This window comes from Helianthus annuus, chromosome 7 (genome assembly GCF_002127325.2).
Source record: "Helianthus annuus cultivar XRQ/B chromosome 7, HanXRQr2.0-SUNRISE, whole genome shotgun sequence".
NCBI classification, from domain to species: Eukaryota; Viridiplantae; Streptophyta; class Magnoliopsida; order Asterales; family Asteraceae; genus Helianthus; species Helianthus annuus.
The window spans coordinates 85,067,976-85,076,988 of NC_035439.2; the positions used below are offsets into that span (position 1 = coordinate 85,067,976).

Here is a 9,013-nt window from a genome sequence, read left to right on the forward strand (position 1 = left end):
CTTTTATATCTTAAATCTGTTTCGTGGATTCGAATACATTATTCATACCTTCTATGTTTTGAATCCATCTCGCGGATTCAAACATTGCATTCATATCTTTCATTCTTTGAATCCGTCTCGCGGATTCAAATATTTCATTCATGCCTTTCATTCCTTGAATCCGTCTTGCGGATTCAAGCATTGCATTCATATCTTTCATTTATTGAATCCGTCTCGCGGATTCAAACATTTCATTCATATATTGTTGATCCGTACTTTCTTACATATTCAACATTCCTCATTCTTATCACTCACACTTTTCACTCTTACATAGTACTCTCAATCTCCCGAGAGTCTTACTACCCATTTCACCCACTTCTACCTGCTACCTAAGTCTATCGGACATACCTGTAACAATTATCACGGTCTCACGAACGTCATACATTTCTTGTGTACTGGCCAGATACACAATCCACATACTAGTTTCGTGTCTTCGTGTAATCGCCACCTTATGTCCGTAGAATTAATTTTCGACACGTGTAATATTTTCAAAACTTCTTTACCATGTCATTATTATATTTCATTTAAAATATGCTTTCACTTGCTTAATTATACCATTTCATATGCCCACACGTTAAGTTTACGTCCTTGGGGTCAATTCGTCTTATTACTTGCCTTGATGCCGGTCCTAGACCGCATTCACGGATCATCCTTTCCAAGCAACTATGCTTACCTTACACATAACATATTGTTAGTTTTATTCATGTGAATACATACATACAGTCATACACATTTTCATTCCATTTCTACCTTTAGATCTTGATCGAGTCATGGATTGTACGGGTTCCTTATCACAAGAGCACACAGGTTTGAGTCCAAGTACCTATCCTCTCGTACTTGATTCTCTCAAACCGGGGCTCTGATACCAACTTGTAAGACCCTGATACGTATTTGACAAAAAGTCGCATCGGAAATTCGTGCCATAAAATTTCTTTCATTACAAACATCTTGACCTACTTGAAAGTTCATTTTAATATGTATCATTTACAAAAACAAAGTGTAAGTCATGCTTACTAAAGTACATACTCAATTATTCCCGTACAATCTATCTTGTGACTCGGTCTTCGATCTCTACTCCTCATGATAACCGCCCGTGATTCGTACAACCTGCACTCACCACATACATTCATCACATTAGTACACAATACATAAACAAGATTCAATCTCGTACCCTTCCCAATGTGTTATCTTTCTAACTTTAAGCATTTCATCCGCGTATCCATGTTCTAGTGAGGCTTCAATAATGTACCTGCATTACTTTTCATTCTCAAGGCAAACTATTAATAACGTATTACTCGACGTATCTAAATCATGCATACATACATTCTTACATGCATACATACACATCTACATACGTACATTCCTTTCTATGTATCTACATACAAGCATACACTCATACGTACCCTCGTATATACCATATACACATCTACATACGCACATACATCACTACGTCTCTACATACATTCATATACACATACGTATCTTCACATATACATAAATACACGTCTACATACTTACATACATTACTACGTCATTCACGTCTACATACTTACATACACTACTACGTCTCTACTTACTTGCATACACTTATACGTGCCTTCATATATACTTAAATACACGTCTACATATGTACATATACTCTTACGTACACGTTCAAGATCTTACATACCTTTTATATATCCATACATTAATTACATGGTACTTAGACTTAGATTTATAGCCCATAAACGTCAAAGAAAGATCAAAATCATGTTTGGGAGGCGCATAAGTTAAAAGGTGTTCTGTTGAACTCCTCTTATGTTAAGATGTGTTTCTTTTGCACTCCTCTTAAGTTAAGAGGTGTTTCTTTTGCACTCCTCTTAAGTTAAGATGTGTTTCTTTTGCATTCCTCTTAAGTTAAGAGGTGTTTCTTTTGCACTCCTCTTAAGTTAAGATGTGTTTCTTTTGCACTCCTCTTAAGTTAAGAGGTGTTTCTTGCTGCAGCTACGTTTCGTCGTCCGTATGCACTAAAACGCGCATAACTTTTGAACCGTTTACCCGTTTAACCTCCCGTTTCTTCCTACCTGCTTGTAAATTCACATTCTATCATATGAACTTGAAATCCAACATCTGGTTTAAGGATATATTCACTTAAGCTCTCGGCTTTATATATCCACTTTCACTTATTCGACCCGTTCATGTTTTCGTCAAACTACTCATTTGTTTTAACCCAAAACTTACATAAACGTTATAACTATAATACTTTTACATTATCCGGGGTTCGTACTTGGGATTCATGCATCCAATACCCGGTATGCGTTAAACCTATTCATGTCATTCATTTATACGAAAGCAAACTTTATTAATATAATTTCAAATACGAAATTGTTTGTCTATTAACCATGACTCACAACCGAGTCTTTAGACTATCAATCCGCGTCTCCGATTCTTTGTTAGCGTACTTATGTACAATTCTACCCATACCCGGTTATAGTACCGTAATCAATTACTTATACAACCCTTCCGGTATAGTAATAAAATCACAATTTTGACCCATTCGGCCTACTTAACGTAAATCATCAATTTCATACAACCCTTCTTATTTGACTTCAATTATCATGCCTAATTAACTAGAACATAACCTTACTTAACAAACTAAGAAGTGATTCGGAAATCACTTACCTCATGCATCCGTGTTCATATCCGTTTCCTCGCCGCTTCTTGACCCGTTAGCCTTCCGTGCTTGATTCCGTCTCGACATGATTCCTATACTTCCATGTCATCGAAATCACATTCTTATTAGCATACATAATTGTACATGTTAACGATCATATCGATTGTATATTTCACATTTTTTACTTTCATTAGTGACGACTAACAAGCATATGACATATAATCCAATTCATATCCTTTCAACCCCATGAAATTCATCATGTAATCACAAATAACGCATATTAACATAACATGTACCATACAACCTCCTATAATCCTACCTTTACGACAACAAACCAAATCATGCTTCTTATGCGTAGTTGACCTTCAAAAGTCAACAGTTCATCATACAAACTTTCGGCTTATCCTCATGTATCCGTATCATCATTTGTGCTTTATCAATGACCCTATATACATTTCTTACTTACAATGCAAATAAGCTTACAACCACATGATCACCTAGTGATATTAAACACAACGTACAAGTCCTTAATGCATAGTCTTGACCAAGACATACATTCAACCCGAGTTCTTGAATAAGTTCCATCTAAAGCACCTTCTTCACGTTAGTATACTACTAATTACATCATTACCTAATCTCAGTCATATATCAAGCTATTTCATACGATCTCACATATTAACTTTACTTAGACATTTCATCATACACTTGGTGTGCGTACACCATTTAGTGCATATTGTACAACTAATTAAAGCACATTCATCCTAGTTCATCCATGCATTAACATAATCTTTCACAAATCATTATCATAACCAAGCATCGTATGTTTTATATCAAATTATCCATCTAACTACTTTCTATAACACTATTCTAACATCAACATTACATAGTTTATCATAAATCTTCACTAAACTTCATCTTCTTACAATTTCTAAATGGGTTTTATCCCAACTCATCGATACAATCAAAATTGCACATAACACAACTTCTATATGATGATTCTAACACATGCCTAAACTCAATTTCATACAAATTCGCGATTTACATCAAAACCCACTTCGTGAAAGATCACCAATCTAATTTTTAAGGCATACCTTATGATTCCCTTGTGATGGTGATCATTAATCCATGTTCTTTCACAAATTTAAGCCATGAATCATCCTTCAATTTGGTGATTTAGTTGAGTTTAGGGTTAGAGCTCTTTCGAGCTCCTGAACATTCGTGAACACACACGAAGTGTGTGTTGAACTTTCATTTTAATAACTCAACTTCCATCTTGTTCCATTTAACCCCTCATGTTTGCCACTTAACATAATGTGCACTACTTCCATCTTTTAATAATTTTTACCATACATTTAACTAGGTTAATAGCCTAGTTATTTATTTCATGACGTGTCATATAGGAACACACGGCAAATATAAACATTCGGATTTCGGGGGCGTTACAATTAGTAGAAGCCATGAGTTACCTATAGCTTATTTTATTATAATTCTGTTTTATTAATCCCTATTATAAAGTAAAGACAAGATAAATATAAATGGAAAAAACTAATAAAAGATAAAATTCATATATTAAAATAATATATTCTTTATTTGAATCTTATTAACAAATATTATTTACATCTATTTAATTAGGGTAAAAGATAAAAAGATAAAATTTATGGATTAAAATAATATATTTTTTATTTAAATCTTATTAACAAATATTATCTATATCTATTTATTTAGGCAGGAAAAAATAATTGAGATCACCTCATAGAGCACCATGTTTCCCCTTGACCCCATATAATTTTCTTTATTATATGTATAGATTATTCCCATTAAGTATAACCAACTTTTAAATCAACCTTAACCATTGGATTTGGCTGAAATTAAATCTCAACCCTTTAAACTCACATTATTAACTGCTATGATGGCAGTTCAGGTCTATTCCAGTGGGTTTCTTTACCTCCATCTTTTTTCTCATGTTCTCCGCAAATCAAGTTTCTCGTGGCGGTTTATTCCCTTGTCAGTTCACCCCACTCTCCTTCTTTTTCTCCTCCTAAATTCTTGGAACTACAACTTCATATGCCACTATCTTGCTTTTGGATTGAAGAAGACAGAAGCTCCCTCTGAAATGCAACGGAAGAGCATGTACGTCCTCTTTCCCGATCCCTACATCGGATATACTAAACCTGTAAGTAATCCATCACATTTAATCTCTCCCGGTATATGCGTTTTTTGGGTTTTCTAAAAAAAATCACGAATTTGGGCAGCTTTAGCAGTTTAGTGATGGTTGTGGAATTCAGACTTCTTGCAGCATCCTCATTTCTCCCAAACATGAATGTTGGCATGGCTTCTTCTCTCTAACTCAACCTTTTTCTCGTATGGCTAAGGATCTGAAGGTTAAATTTAACAGGTAATGCCCGTTACTAATGTGAAATTGGGATTTTAGGGTTCATCTTTGGTTTATTATTTGTTCTGGTCAATTGCAATTTTTATCTTCTCAATGAGAACCCCATAAATAAACGTTTGTGGAGGAACCTCCCCGTTTCTTTTGACCTCCAATGTCGGAAGTGACGATCACGATTATCGGTTAGCCATTGCCGACCTCAAAATTTTCCCCTTTCCACCGTTGCGAGACCCAAAGATGTCCATTTCTCATATGCAGGTACAGTTGTTAACATGAATTTATCCGTCTTGAAAACAAATATTCTATAGACATTTTATGTTTGTATTGAATGTAGCCATATGATGATGGTGGCTGGTGGTAGGCACAAATTTGTGACTGTTTTTATTCAACATCTAAGAGTGTTCGACCAAAAAGATACTCTGTGGAATTTTGATTGAAATCAGTCGTTGAATAAGGCATCCGTAGATATTATTGGAGCCGATAACCAATTCTTTGAATCAATCTAAGATTTCACGAAAGGTGATTTATTCCATGAACTCCATTTTTCTAACTTTTAAACTCTAGTTATTCTAATAATCTGATTAAATTTTTGCAAAGATAGGAGTAAAGATGCACCGGCGATTGCTGTTGATAACAATGGCGAGGTATAATCATTAAAAATAGGTGATATATTCCATGATTTGATGGTGAATTTTTTAGGTTTTTTAAATTTGGGGTTGCTAATTTTGCTTCTTGTAGTCATATATGCTCAGATTGCAACAGATGTAGCTGCTCGAGGGCTGGATATTCATGATGCCGAAGTTGTAATATCTTACAGCTTCCCCACGGTTTACATTTATAATCTGTAGTAAGCTCCCATACAAAACATTCGTATTTATAAGGTGTCCCAATATAATTTGTAGATATATTGCATTTATAAAGGATGTGGTTGCAGGTTAGCCTCCTGAGCACTTGCATCATCTTCTAAAGATACTTCAGTTGAAAGGTGAAAACATGATAGAACTCCTAATATTCTCCATCAACCATCACCATCATATCTAAATATATCATTTTGTGACATGTGAATCTTTCATCTCTCTTGCCAAGCAGCAAGGAATGATTCGCTGGCAATTCCTTTATACAAAACAACCTGGGTTTACAATTTTGTATGAAATCTAAAGACTTGAAAAATGGAAATATCATACAAACATGAAAAAAACGAAATATACAATTATTATGCTGCATCTGTGTTTTAAGTTCTGTAACAACATTGTTGAAATGGCACCCGGATAGTCAGTTTTAACATGTTTTTTTGCTATTAGAGTAATTTATATTTACCGTTAGTTTTAGGGATTTAGCCATTAAAGTCTTGAAAATCTTAACTTTTGGTTTTTCTTCATCTTCTTCACCATTTGTCAAGAAACTCATCTGGGTATGTCAAGTGACCAAGATTATTAAAAATTTAATCTAGATTGAGTACGGGTTAAGCGGGTTTCTTAAAATATGGTCGTTTGGTTTGTTTCAGAGCGGGTTTGGTCAAAATGGATAAGGTTAAAATGGGTTGTTTTAAAAAAGTATGAAATAACTAGAATTAATAATTACAATTACAGTTTTTATTGTTGAAACGAGTGGTAGGGGTATAGTTGAAGAGCGGGTCGAAACATGTTCGGGGCTCAAGTTGATGTGGCACGACTCGAGGATGAGTTGGCAACAACTATGGATAATCTTTCTTGCATTACTCACAAGATGAAAGATATTGACATCAACTATTGGTATAATAACTTTTCCATATGTGTGTTTATGCATGTTTATATATATATGGTTATTAAGGTAGAGCTGATTTTGTGGCCAATTTTTTGGTATTAGGAAATGATAGGGGAAGTTTTGTTTGACTTATGTAGGAGGATGGTTTGAAATTTGTTTTAAAAGTTGGTGTTGTAATGATTAGTGTGCTGAAGTTGAAAGTGTATCTCAAAGAGGGAAAGAGCTGGATGTAGAATGACTCGAGGTTTGGTTTTATTTTGTTTTTGTATGGGTGTTAAAGAAAGATAAAGCCATACAAAATTGCAAAAAAAGTGTTCCTCATACATATATTGTAATAGCCCATTAACGATTGATAGTTATTCTAGTAGGCGGAAATTGATCTAATATTCGGACCTGTTAACTATGAATATATGATGTTAGTGGCTCTAATGCTAATGGGTAATCATCTGTCTCTTTACATAAATTAACCGAGTTGAAATGGGTTGGGTTGGGTTGGATTGGATTGGATTGACCTTAAATGTTTTCTATCCTTTTACCCATTTTCTTTTATAGTTTTTTTTTAATTTACCCGTTTCACCTATTGGCGATAAAAAATGTATAACTTTTATATGATATTAACAGGGAATGAAAACAAGGATGGACTTTTCTTGGGACTTCTTAGGGATTACTATCCGCATACTGATGCTGCATGTATGAATCGATTATCAAAATTAAGGTACATTTCTAGCACCATGGAATAATGATTTGTAAAGGTACTAAATAAATTACACATTTGGGTGAATGGTATATTAACAACACATTCACTTTATAGGAAGTCAACCAATAGAAGGAAAAGAACATTATAGAGGAGCACTAAAGAATCGAGGGAAGTATGAAACCCTTAGTTAATGAAGCATACACGTTACATTTATTTGGATTGTGGTTATTGAAGGATGATTATCATGTTCTTGAAAGATTTTAATTTGTTATGTTTATAGTATATAAGTTCCCAAACCACTCATAACACGAGTTGTACCGTACTGCATCAAAGTAGTAAATCACTGTTCAAATGCCTTTTGCTTAATAGTATATATAATTTATTTATTACCTATTAAAATGTGAAAATTGTTGTTGAACTGCATAGAATTATAGTAACATTTTTTATCTTAAATTTACAAGAATAAAAGTATCTATTTTAGACTGTTCAGGGGTTGTTATACAAGGACATAAAGCTGAAAAATACACCTGCTATGTTGTATGGAACAGAGTGTTGGGCCATCAAAAAGGCACAGACGCGCAAGATGGAAGTTGCAGAGATGAGGATGCTGGGGTGGATGTGTGGATACATAAGACTAGATCGGATAAGAAATGAGGTTTTCAGGGAAAAGGTAGGAGTAGCTAGTATATCAGAGAAGATTAAAGAAGGGAGATTGAGATGGTTTGGGCATGTGAAGATAAGGCAGACTACAACGCCAGTTAGAGCATTGGAAAACTTCATTGTGGAGGGGAGAAGAAGTAGAGGCAGGCCTAAATTAACTTGGGAGGAGCGAATTAGACATAATTTGATAGAGTTGTATCTATCTGAGGACAAGATCAAGGATAGGGATTAGTGGAGACATAGGATAAAGGTAAATGACTATTAAGGGATGACGTATAGGTAGCCTAGTTTTTGGTTAGGGGGGGGGGGGGGATTTAGCATATGATTGTCTTTAGGTGACATGTGCATTGGTTATTTTATGAAGCTATAAATGTTTATGTAGTATATGCTCACTCCTATTGATATTTGATAGTTTTATTTCACTATGGTACCTGTCTTTTCGGCTTCTATCATGTCTGTTTGTTCATATGCTTTTGTTTTTGAGCCGGGGGTCTTTCTGGAAGCAGCCTCTCTACCCCTAAGGGATAGAGGTAAGATTTGCCTAAATCTCACCCTCCACTGACCCTACCACTAGCTCTGCTATTGGTGGGATATACTGGCATGGTTGTTGTTGTTGTTGTTGTTGTTATACTTTGCTAATTCTGAGTTAATAAACAAATTTTCAGCTTTTTTCTATGAAGCTTACTTCTGTTAATCTTATGCTATATGATTTTGGAGTGGATTTGGACGCATTCATGCTTAAACCTAGTGAGGTAACTAATTAATTATTAATTGAGGTTTTGCGACTATACACACACATACAAACAAACTAAAAACGTACTAGAGATGCGCG

At 34.6% G+C, this 9,013-nt stretch overlaps 2 long non-coding RNA genes across 11 annotated transcripts; one reads left to right on the forward strand and one right to left on the reverse strand.

Moving 5' to 3' along the window:
- Positions 1–951: 951 nt before the first annotated feature.
- Positions 952–3,898, reverse strand: LOC118480573. The gene is made up of 3 exons (XR_004863336.1): positions 3,784–3,898; positions 2,701–2,784; positions 952–1,146 (listed from the first exon to the last, which is right to left on the reverse strand). It is a non-coding gene; the product is annotated as an uncharacterized LOC118480573 (long non-coding RNA).
- Positions 3,899–4,617: 719 nt separating this feature from the next.
- On the forward strand, positions 4,618–8,628 carry LOC110894597. 10 transcript variants are annotated; one of them, XR_002566548.2, is made up of 10 exons: positions 4,618–4,865; positions 4,945–5,339; positions 5,416–5,600; positions 5,683–5,725; positions 5,820–5,928; positions 6,016–6,066; positions 6,696–6,832; positions 6,962–7,068; positions 7,446–7,539; positions 8,070–8,628. It is a non-coding gene; the product is annotated as an uncharacterized LOC110894597 (long non-coding RNA). The 10 variants fall into 10 exon arrangements; XR_002566546.2 differs by lacking the exon at positions 8,070–8,628 and adding an exon at positions 7,636–7,824 and having other exon boundaries at positions 5,679–5,725; XR_004863339.1 differs by lacking the exon at positions 8,070–8,628 and adding an exon at positions 7,636–7,824 and having other exon boundaries at positions 5,683–5,744.
- The last annotated feature ends 385 nt before the right edge of the window (positions 8,629–9,013 follow it).